The 12,655-nt window shown below is 41.0% G+C and overlaps 1 protein-coding gene across 5 annotated transcripts in view; it reads right to left on the bottom strand.

The window, feature by feature from the left end:
- The window catches only part of TBCEL (tubulin folding cofactor E like), an 81,895-nt gene that overhangs the window by 36,360 nt on the left and 32,880 nt on the right, over positions 1 to 12,655 (bottom strand). The gene's annotated exons all lie outside the window — the stretch shown is intronic.

The raw sequence follows: 12,655 nt of genomic DNA, 5'->3' as shown, positions 1-12,655 counted from the left end.
TCCTATACACTACACATACATACAGCCTATACATACAACCTATACACTACACATACATCCTATACACTACACAGACATACAGCCTATACACACATACAACCTATACACTATACATACATCCTATACACTACACATACATACAGCCTATACATACAACCTATACACTATACATACATCCTATACACTACACATACATACAGCCTATACATACAACCTATACACTATACATACATCCTATACACTACACATACATACAGCCTATACATACAACCTATACACTACACATACATCCTATACACTACACATACAAACAGCCTATACACACATACAACCTATACACTACAAATACATCCTATACACTACACAGACATACAGCCTATACACACATACAACCTATACACTATACATACATCCTATACACTATACATACATACAGCCTATACATACAACCTATACACTATAAATACATCATATACACTACACATACACACAGCCTATACATACAACCTATACACTATACATACATACATCCTATACACACATACAACCTATACACTATACATACATCCTATACACTATACATACATCCTATACACTACACATACATACAGCCTATACATACAACATATGCACTATACATACATCCTATACACTATACATACATACAACCTATACACTATACATACATGCAACCTATACACTATACATACATCCTATACACACATCCTATACACTACACATACATACAGCCTATACACTATACATACATCCTATACACTATACATACAGCCTATACATACAACATATGCACTATACATACATCCTATACACTATACATACATACAACATATGCACTATACATACATCCTATACACTACACATACATACAGCCTATACATACAACCTATACACTATACATACATCCTATACACTATACATACATCCTATACACTACACATACATACAGCCTATACATACAACCTATACACTATACATACATCCTATACACTATACATACATCCTATACACTACACATACATACAGCCTATACATACAACCTATACACTATACATACATCCTATACACTATACATACAACCTATACACTATACATACAACCTATACACTATACATACATACATCCTATACACACATCCTATACACTACACATACATACAGCCTATACATACAACATATGCACTATACATACATCCTATACACTACACATACATACAGCCTATACATACATCCTATACACTACACATACATACAGCCTATACACTATACATACATCCTATACACTATACATACAGCCTATACATACAACATATGCACTATACATACATCCTATACACTATACATACATACAACATATGCACTATACATACATCCTATACACTATACATACAGCCAATACATACATACATATGCACTATACATACATCCTATACACTATACATACATCCTATACACTATACATACATCCTATACACTACACATACATACAACCTATATATACACAGTACATCCTATGCACTATACATACAGCCTATACATACATATGCACTATACATACATCCTATACACTACACATACATACAGCCTTTACATACAACCTATACACTATACATACATCCTATACATACATCCTATACACTACACATACACACAGCCTATACATACAACCTATACATACATCATATACACTACACATACATACAACCTATACACTATACATACATACATCCTATACACACTATACATAAAAACTATATACACTATACATACATACACACACACACACTATACATACATACGTACATACATCCTATACACTACACATACAGTACAGACCAAAAGTTTGGACACACCTTCTCATTTAAAGAAATTTCTGTGTAGTTTCAAGACTTTGAAAATTGTACATTCACACTGAAGGCATCGAAACTATGAATTAACACATGTGGAATTATATACTTAACAAAAAAGTGTGAAACAACTGAAAATATGTCTTATATTCTAGGTTCTTCAAAGTAGCCACCTTTTGCTTTGATGACTGCTTTGCACACCCTTGGCATTCTCTTGATGAGCTTCTAGAGGTAGTCACCGGAAATGGTTTTCACTTCACAGGTGTGCCCTGTCAGGTTTAATAAGTGGGATTTCTTGCCTTATAAATAGGGTTGGGACCATCAGTTATGTTGTGCAGAAGTCTGGTGGATACACAGCTGATAGTCCTACTGAATAGACTGTTAGAATTTGTATTATGGCAAGAAAAAAGCAGCTAAGTAAAGAAAAACTAGTGGCCATCATTACTTTAAGAAATGAAGGTCAGTCAGTCCGAAAAATTGGGAAAACTTTGAAAGTGTCCCCAAGTGCAGTTGCAAAAACCATCAAGCGCTACAAAGAAACTGGCTCACATGAGGACCGCCCCAGTAAAGCAAGACCAAGAGTCACCTCTGCTTCTGAGGATAAGTTTATCCGAGTCACCAGCCTCAGAAATCGCAGGTTTACAGCAGCTCAGATTAGAGACCAGGTCAATGCCACACAGAGTTCTAGCAGCAGACACATCTCTTCAACAACTGTTAAGAGGAGACTTTGTGCAGCAGGCCTTCATGGTAAAATAGCTGCTAGGAAACCACTGCTAAGGACAGGCAACAAGCAGAAGAGACTTGTTTGGTCTAAAGAACACAAGGAATGGACATTAGACCAGTGGAAATCTGTGCTTTGGTCTGAGGAGTCCAAATTTGAGATCTTTGGTTCCAACCACCGTGTCTTTGTGCGACGCAGAAAAGGTGAACGAATGGACTCTACATGCCTGGTTCCCACGGTGAAGCATGGAGGAGGAGGTGTGATGGTGTGGGGGTGCTGTGCTGGTGACACTGTTGGGGATTTATTCAAAATTGAAGGCATACTGAACCAGCATGGCTACCACAGCATCTTGCAGAGGCATGCTATTCCATCGGGTTTGCGTTTAGTTGGACCATCATTTATTTTTCAACAGGACAATGACCCCAAACACACCTCAGGCTGTGTAAGGGCTATTTGACCAAGAAGGAGAGTGATGGGGTGCTACGCCAGATGACTTGGCCTCCACAGTCACCAGACCTGAACCCAATCGAGATGGTTTGGGGTGAGCTGGACCACAGAGTGAAGGCAAAAGGGCCAACAAGTGCTAAGCATCTCTGGGAACTCCTTCAAGATTGTTGGAAAACCATTTCCGGTGACTACCTCTTGAAGTTCATCAAGAGAATGCCAAGAGTGTGCAAAGCAGTCATCAAAGCAAAAGGTGGCTACTTTGAAGAACCTAGAATATAAGACATATTTTCAGTTGTTTCACACTTTTTTGTTAAGTATATAATTCCACATGTGTTAATTCATAGTTTCGATGCCTTCAGTGTGAATGTACAATTTTCATTGTCATGAAAATACAGAAAAATCTTTAAATGAGAAGGTGTGTCCAAACTTTTGGTCTGTACTGTACATCCTATACACTACACATACATACAGCCTATACACTATACATACATCCTATACACTACACATACATACAGCCTATACACTACACATACATACAACCTATACACTATACATACATCTTATACACTACACATACAACCTATACACTACAAATACATACATTGTGTGCAGAATTATTAGGCAAGTTATATTTTAGAGGATTATTTTTATTATTGATCAACAACTATGTTCTCAATCAACCAAAAAGACTCATAAATATTCAAGCTTAATACTTTTGGAGGTTGGAGTGGGATTTTTTTAGATTTGGCTATCTTAGGAGGATATCTGTTTGTGCAGGTAACTATTACTGTGCAGAATTATTAGGCAACTTAATAAAAACCAAATATAATCCCAACTCACTTGTTTATTTTCACCAGGTAAACCGATATCAGTGCACAAAATGTAGAAATAAACATTTCTGACATGCAAAAACAAAAACAAAAAAAATTAGTGATCAGTATAGCCACCTTTCTTTATGATGACACTCAACAGCCTTCCATCCATAGATTCTGTCAGTTGCTTGATCTGTTTTCGATCAACATTGCGTGCAGCAGCCACCACAGACTCCCAGACACTGTTCCGAGAGGTGTACTGTTTTCCCTCCCTGTAGATCTCACATTTTATGATGGACCACAGGTTCTCTATGGGGTTCAGATCAGGTGAACAAGGGGGCCATGTCATTATTTTTTCTTCTTTTAGATCTTTACTGGCCAGTCACGTTGTGGAGTAGTTGGATGCATGTGATGGAGCATTGTCCTGCATGAAAATCATCTTTTTCTTGAACGATACCGACTTCTTCCTGTACCACTGCTTGAAGAAGTTGTCTTCCAGAAACTGGCAGTAGGTCTGGGAGATGAGCTTCACTCCATCCTCAACTCGAAAAGGTCCCACAAGTTCATCTTTGATGATACCAGCCCATACCAGTACCCCACCTCCACCTTGTTGGCGTCTGAGTCGGAGTGGAGCTCTCTGCCCTTTATTGATCCAGCCTCTGGCCCATCAAGAGTCACTCTCATTTCATCAGTCCATAAAACCTTTGAAAAATCAGTCTTAAGATATTTCTTGGCCCATTCTTGATGTTTTATCTTATGTTTCTTGTTCAAAGGTGGTAGTTTTTCAGCCTTCCTTACCTTGGCCATGTCCCTGAGTATCGCACACCTTGTGCTTTTTGATACCCCAGTAACGTTGCAGCTCTGAAATATGGCAAAACTAGTGGCGAATGGCATCTTGGCAGCTTCACGCTTGATTTTCCTCAATTCATGGGCAGTTATTTTGCGCCTTTTTTGGCCAACACGCTTCTTGCGACCCTGTTGGCTATTTGCCATGAAATGCTTGATTGTTCGGTGATCATGCTTCAAAAGTTTGGAAATTTCAAGACTGCTGCATCCCTCTGCAAGACATCTCACAATTTTGGACTTTTCAGAGCCCGTCAAATCTCCCTTCTGACCCATTTTGCCAAAGGAAAGGAAGTTGCCTAATAATTAAGCACACCTTATATAGGGTGTTGTTGTCATTAGTCAACACCCCTCCTCATTATAGAGATGCACATCACCAGATTTACTTAATTGGTAGTTGGCGCTCAAGCCTATGCAGCTTGGAGTAGGACAACATGTATAAAAAGTATCGAAGTGATCAAAATACGCATTTGCCTAATAATTCTGCACACAGTGTACAATCTATACACTATACATACATCCTATACACTACACCTACATCCTATACACTACACATACATCCTATACACTATACATACATCCTATACACACAACCTATAAACTACACATACTGTACATACAACCTATACACTATACATACATACAACCTATACGTCACACATACAACCTATACATTAGATATATATACACAATACACTATAGAAGTTTACATACACTATATAAAAAGACACATCTGCATGTTTTTCTCAATATCTGATATGACATCAGAATAAACCTTTCCCGTTTTAGGTCAATTAGGATTATCATAATTTTTAATATTTGCCAAATGCCAGAATAATGAGAGAGAGAGAATGTTTTAAGGCATTTTTATTACTTACTGCAAAGACAAAAGTTTACATACACTAAGATTACTATGCCTTTAAACAATTCTGGACTGCCCATATGATGATGTCATGTGTTTGGAAGCTTCTGTTTTTTGGCAACATCTGACTTAATTAGAGACACACCTGTGGATGTATTTTAATGCACACCTGAAACACACTGCTTCTTTGTGTAGCCTTGCAGAGCTGGGGTCCTGGGTTCAAATCCCACCAAGGACAACATCTACAAGGAGTTTGTATGTTCTCCCCGTGTTTGCGTGGGTTTCCTCCGGGTTCTCCGGTTTCCTCCCACACTCCAAAGACTGATAGGGAATTAAGATTGTGATCCCCATTGGGGACAGTGCCAATAATGTGTCTGAATTGTAAAGCGCTGCGGAACATGTTGGCGCTATATAAATAAAAAGATTATTATTAGCATCATGGGAAAGTCTAAAGAAATCAGCCAAGATATCAGGAAGAGAATTGTGAACTTGCACAAGTCTGGCTCATCCTTGGGTACAATTTTAAGATACCTGAAGGTGCCTCGTTCATCGGTAGAAACAATTCTACGCAAGTACAAACAAGATGGGAATGTCCAGCCATCATACCGCTCAGGAAGGAGATGGGTTCTGTGTCCCAGAGATGAACGTGCTTTGGTCCAACATGTGCATATCAACCCAAGGACAAAAGCAAAATACTTTGTGATGGTGGAAGCTGGTGAGATTGTGTCAATATCCACAGTGAAAGGAGTACTGTATCAACATGCACTGAAAGGCCACTCTGCCAGGAAGAAGCCATTACTCCAAAAGAAGCATAAGAGAGCCAAATTAATGTTTGCAAATGCACACAGGAACAAAGACCTTAATTTCTGGAGACATGTCCTGTGGTCTGATGAAACTAAAATTTAACTTTTTGGGCATAATGACCATTGTTACGTTTGGAGGAAAAAGGGAAAAGCTTGGAAGCCTAAGAACACCATCCCAACTGTGAAACATGGGGGTGGTCGCATCATGTTGTGGGGTTGTTCTGCTGCAGGAGGGACTGGTGCACTTCACAAAATAGATGGTATCATGAGAAAAGAAGATTATGTGGCAATATTGAAGCAACGGCTCAAGACACAAGCCAAGAAGTTTAAGCTTGGGCGGAAATGGGTCTTCCAAAAAGACCTCACAGCTCACAGTGCATGTCAGACCAAATGAGAATCATGAGCTCAAAGGAAATGCCCAAGGAGCTCAGAGAGAGAATTGTGGCAAGGCACAGATCTGGCCAAGGTTACAAAAGAATTTCAGCATTACTCAAGGTTCCTAAGAGCACAGGGGCCTCCATAATCCTTATATGGAAGAAGTTTGGGACCACCAGAAGTCTTCCTAGACCTGGCCGTCCAGCCAAACTGAGAAATCGTGGGAGAAGAGCCTTGGTGAGAGAGGTAAAGAAGAACCCCAAGATCACTGTGGTTGAGCTCCAGAGATGCAGTAGGGAGATGGGAGAAAGTTACACAAAGTCAACTATCACTGCAGCCCTCCACCAGTCGGGCCTTTATGGCAGAGTGGCCCGATGGAAGCCTGTCCTCAGTGCAAGCCATATGAAAGCCCGCTTAGAGTTTGCTCAAAAACACATTAGGGACTCCCAGACTATGAGAAATAAGATTCTCTGGTCTGATGAGACGAAGATAGAATTATCACCAAAAAGTTCTAAGTGGTATGTGTGGAGAAAACCAGGCACTGCTCATCAACTGCCCAATACAATCCCAACAGTGAAACATGGTGGTGGCAGCATCATGCTATGGGGGTGTTTTTCAGATGAAGGGACAGGACGACTGGTTGCAGTTGAAAGAAACATGAATGCGGCCAAGTACAGAGATATCCTGGATGAAAACCTCTTCCAGAGTGCTCTGGACCTCAGACTTGGCCGGAGGTTCACCTTCCAACAAGACAATGACCCTAAGCACACAGCTAAAATAACAAAGGAGTGGCTTCAGAACAACTCCTCTGTGACCATTCTTGACTGGCCCAGCCAAAGCCCGGACCTAAACCCAATTGAGCATCTCTGGAGAGACCTGAAAATGTCTGTCCACCAACGTTCACCATCCAACCTGATGGAACTGGAAGGGATCTGCAGGGAAGAATGGCAGTGGATCCCCAAATCCAGCTGTGAAAAACGTCCTGCATCATTCCCAAGAAGACTCATGGCTGTACTAGCTCAAAAGTGTGCTTCTACTCAATACTGAGCAAAGGGTCTGAATACTTATGACCATGTGATATTTCAGTTTTTCTTTTTTAATAAATTTGCAAAAATTTCTACATTTCTGTTTTTTTCAGTCAAGATGGGGTGCAGAGTGTACTTTAATGAGAAAAAAAATGAACTTTTTAGAATTTACCAAATGGCTGCAATGAAACAAACAGTGAAAAATTTAAAGGGGTCTGAATACTTTCCGTACCCACTGTATATACAACCTATACACTATACATACATACATACAACCTATACACTATACATACATACATACATACAACCTATACATACATCCGTACACTATACATACATACAACCTATTACATACAACTGATACACTATCATATATACTATACATACATCCTATGCACAATATATACAACCTATACACTATACATACATTCGATACACTATACATACATACAACCTATACATTACACATATATCCTATACACTATACATACATACAACCGATACATTATACATACAACCGATACACTATACATATATACATACAACCTATACAGTATACATACAAGGGAGAGGAAACATCACCGTTCCACCAGCAGCAGGACCTCTGCAGCCTATGATTGGCTGCAGCAGTCAGGTGACTTGAGCAGTGCATTATCGAATGTTCCTCTGATGTCACTTGACTGCTGCTGCCACTCACAGGCCGCAGCAGTCCTGCTGGTGGATAAGCGGTGACGTCTCCTCTTCCTGTGGCCTGTGCTGGATCCAGGTGGGTGCTGGCAGGTGAATATCAATTAGTTTATTATATTTTTTACATCTCCAAGCCCCTGGGAAACTTTTCTTTCTACCTGGACAACCCATTTAAAGTGGTTTTCCAGTTTTAGTAAACTTTTGTCCCGTGGTGCAGTTGACTATAAAAATGCAAACAATGCATTACTCACCCTCCCCGGGTCCAGCGCTGCCTCTCCAGTGCTGTTCTGGTCTCTGTTGTTTGTTTGCAGCGCCCACTTCAAGTTGTCCGTGCTGCAGCCAATCACCGCGCTCAGTAGCTCTACTGATGCAGACAGCATGAACCCCTGAGCTCAGTCATCAGATCCAGCACTGGACCTGGGGAGGGAAAGTAAACGAAATTTTTGTTGTTGTTTTTTTGTTGCTTTTTTAACACTGAACTGCGTTTGGGAAGAATATTTTACAGAAACCATAAGATCCTTTTAAAAAACGTGTAAAAAATAGAGTGGTGCATGGTATCTAGGATGGGCTAATATGGAGAAAACTGCAGACAATATATGTGTGGAGACCAAAAAGCACGAGGCTCCGTGTGGTGAAACGCGCGTCAAGGTGTCTGTGCGCCCCCTTCTGTGCTCCTCATGGTTCTAGACACCATGTCTCAAGGTATTATTAGTATATGACCCTTATTCTTATTTTCACTGCTGAGACTGCCCTTTTAGGAGTGGGAATGGTGTTGGATGCGAGCCTTTATGGCATTATTTATGCATACTAAATCTTTTTTCTGATCTTCCTTCTGCAAACTCTGCTGCATTGACAATGCATTATGTATTATTTAATCCATCAAACATATTGTATACTGCAGATGATTATGCATATGTTGAATATCAATATACTCTTTCAGCTTATATGTATGGTGCACATCACCAAATTGGAGCACAGTTATAGGGGACGGTTTCTTGTCTCTTATTGTAGGGAGTATAGGACTTTCCTCTTTGTTGAGGCTATTACCATTACACTCCTGATATAAGAGGATAGCCATACTTCCCTACTATATTTTGTATAGTACTGGTCATTTTGGTCCCTTTTTGCTGTTTGTTCATTAACCCCTCAAGTATTGTTCATACATCACTTAGAAGAATCTCTTTTTTGGTATTTATATTAGGAGCTATTACCATTAATCTTGGGTGGAGACATTTTTATAGGTCAAACATTTAGGAGTATGTGTGGAGTCCTGCACACACTGCAGCACATCCTTCTGTGGCCAGAATGGGAGCTCTGCACTGTGCAGCACTGCCATCTGCTGGTAACAAAGCAATTCTGTCCTTTGTGGTTCTGTCTGAACGGACCTGTGCCTTAGACTATACGCCGCGGTTTGTGCGCTGGTTATTAGAGAGCAGATGATCAGTGCCCCAGGCTCACATAGGAGACCCATTATTCCATACATGTCAGGGACTGTCCGGTTGTTTGCAATGTCCTTGATTCTGGTTCTATCCGTTCAGCCGTGTCTGCCCCTTGGATACTCTGTAGACCAGCTCTTGCTATGCTTCCCTGTTCTTCTTGCAATTTTTCAATTGCTTGATGTTCCCTCTTCATTCTCGTGAATAGCACTATATAAAAACACCCAGGTTTTCCCAGTTAAAGGGGTTTTCTGGGCACCTCCTCACTAATCAGCTGTTTTTTGCTCCGGTGTCGACCGGATGGAAACACTTTGGGGCCAATTCATGAAGGTGTTTTCACTACTTTTCTTGGGTAAAACACCCTCATATGCAGCAAAATCTTTGTACATGAAGTTGCAGAAAAATTTTGCAACTTTTGCCATTTACACGCCTGTTTCGACCTGATCGGTCAAAGTGAGATTGGGCATTGCAGAGCCCGCATGACAAAGTCATGAAATGTTGTGCTGTACCTTATCCAAAAGGAAAAAAGGGGGTCTTATACCGTGTTAGCCAGCTGAAAAAAGATTGCTCTCAGTGGGAAAAACAAGATAAACTTGTAGTTATGATACCTTTTAATGGCTAACAAAAATAAACTAAATAATGTTACAAGGCAGGCTTTCAGGACAATTTAGGTCCCTTCCTCCGGCATGGTATCATAATGTTGGTATCATACCCATAACTTTTTTATTTTTCGGCTGATGGAGCTGTGTGGGCTCATTTTTTGTGTGGGGAGCTAATAATTTCATTTATACCATTTTTTGGGGGGGGTGAGTGAAAAACTGAAATTTTGCCTTTGCTTTTTTTTCTTCTTTATAGCGTTTACAGCTTAATTAATTTTATATTTTGATAAATTGGACTTTTACTGATTAGAGGATAACAAGTAAGCTTATCTTTTAAATGGTGGAAAGGGAGGGATGATTGAAACCTTTAAATAGTTATATATATATATATACACTGCTCAAAAAAATAAAGGGAACACTCAAATGACACATCCTAGATCTGAATGAATGAAATATTCTCATTGAATACTTGTACAAAGTTGAATGTGCTGACAACATAAATCACACAGCCCTCCATGTGCTCACCAGGGGTAGCCTGACTGCCATTAGGTACGGAGATGAGATCCTCAGACCCCTTGTGAGACCATATGCTGGTGCGGTTGGCCCTGGGTTCCTCCTAATGCAGGACAATGCCAGACCTCATGTGGCTGGAGTGTGTCAGCAGTTCCTTCAAGATGAAGGCATTGAAGCTATGGACTGGCCCGACCGTTCCCCAGACCTGAATCCAATTGAGCACATCTGGGACATCATGTCTCGCTCCATCCACCAACGTCACGTTGCACCACAGACTGTCCAGGAGTTGGCGGATGCTTTAGTCCAGGTCTGGGAGGAGATCCCACAGGAGACCATCCGCAACCTCATCAGGAGCATGCCCAGGCGTTGTAGGGAGGTCATACAGGCACGTGGAGGCCACACACAATACTGAGCCTCATTTTGACTTGTTTTAAGGACATTACATCAAAGTTGGATCAGCCTGTAGTGTGTTTTTCCACTTTAATTTTGGGGGTGACTCCAAATCCAGGCCTCCATTGGTTAATAAATACAGAACAAAGTATTCAATGAGAATATTCCATTCATTCAGATCTAGGATGTGTTATTTGAGGGTTCCCTTTATTTTTTTTGAGAAGTACATAATTAATATTTTTTTAAAACTTTTTTTTTTATTTTTGTACTTCCCCCTAGGGGACTTGAACCTGTGATTGTTTGCTCTCTTATACTATACACTGCATTACTAATGTATTGCAACATATATTGTAAATAGTGGTGGCAGCCATGGGGACCTACAGCAGAATAAAGTTGCGGGGGCCGCTATGAGCTGAGGTGGGCGTGCACAGCATCGCTTCATTTATTGCTGCTATCAGCAACATGTAAAAGCTTACCAGCAATGATCGGTGCTCAACTCCAGCCTCGGCTGTTAAGAGGCGGATGTCGACCGTGTAATACAGCAGGAACTTACCGAGTGTGGTGGGGGAACAGCTCCCGAGCCCTCTACAATGGCGGACACCAGTGCTGACATTCAGGAACGTGATCTTGCACTAAGGGAATACCCAAGTGTGTGGTGTGACAAAACTCTGCTGCTAAATCACTTTTGTTTCTCAGCTCATTATATGCTAACTAGCCAGGGCTAGTCTGGGGGGCATGTGTTTCCCTGGAACAGTCCAGGCCTCAGGAGCTGTAGTCACGCCCACTCGGTGTGATTGACATCTTCACTGTCCCCAGTCATATTCTCAGTGCAGGACAGCAACATCCTGCTCTTTAGCAATTACCGGGGACAGTGAAGATGTCAATCATACCAAGTAGCACCAGAGGCCTGGACTAGTCAGGAGGGACAGACACCCACTGGGCTAGTCCTGGCGAATTAACTTGGAATGAGCAGAGAAACAAAAGGGATTTTGCGGCTTATAGCGGCAGAGTTTTGTCACACCACAATCTAGATTAGAAAGCAGGAATGCGGCTCTGTAAGATACTGCTGGCAGTTTAGGGGCCTTAGGGAACCTTACAGGTTCTCTTTAAAGGGTGTCATGCTTGTGGATCGTGGACCAACTGCGCCACGGTCTGGGGAGAACCTGGAGAGGCATAAATAAGCGACCACCTGGGTTTTCACTAGAGCTCATCATGATATGATTAGGCTTGAGCCACAGGTGGATGCCAGGTGCCACTCCAGGACAGATCCTGGTACGG

This window comes from Phyllobates terribilis, unplaced genomic scaffold (assembly GCF_046119375.1).
Source record: "Phyllobates terribilis strain yellow unplaced genomic scaffold, ASM4611937v1 Scaffold_12__6_contigs__length_324123572, whole genome shotgun sequence".
In the NCBI taxonomy this organism is placed as follows: Eukaryota; Metazoa; Chordata; class Amphibia; order Anura; family Dendrobatidae; genus Phyllobates; species Phyllobates terribilis.
Note: the sequence above shows the minus strand (reverse complement) of the source record. Positions and strands in the feature narration are given on the sequence as shown.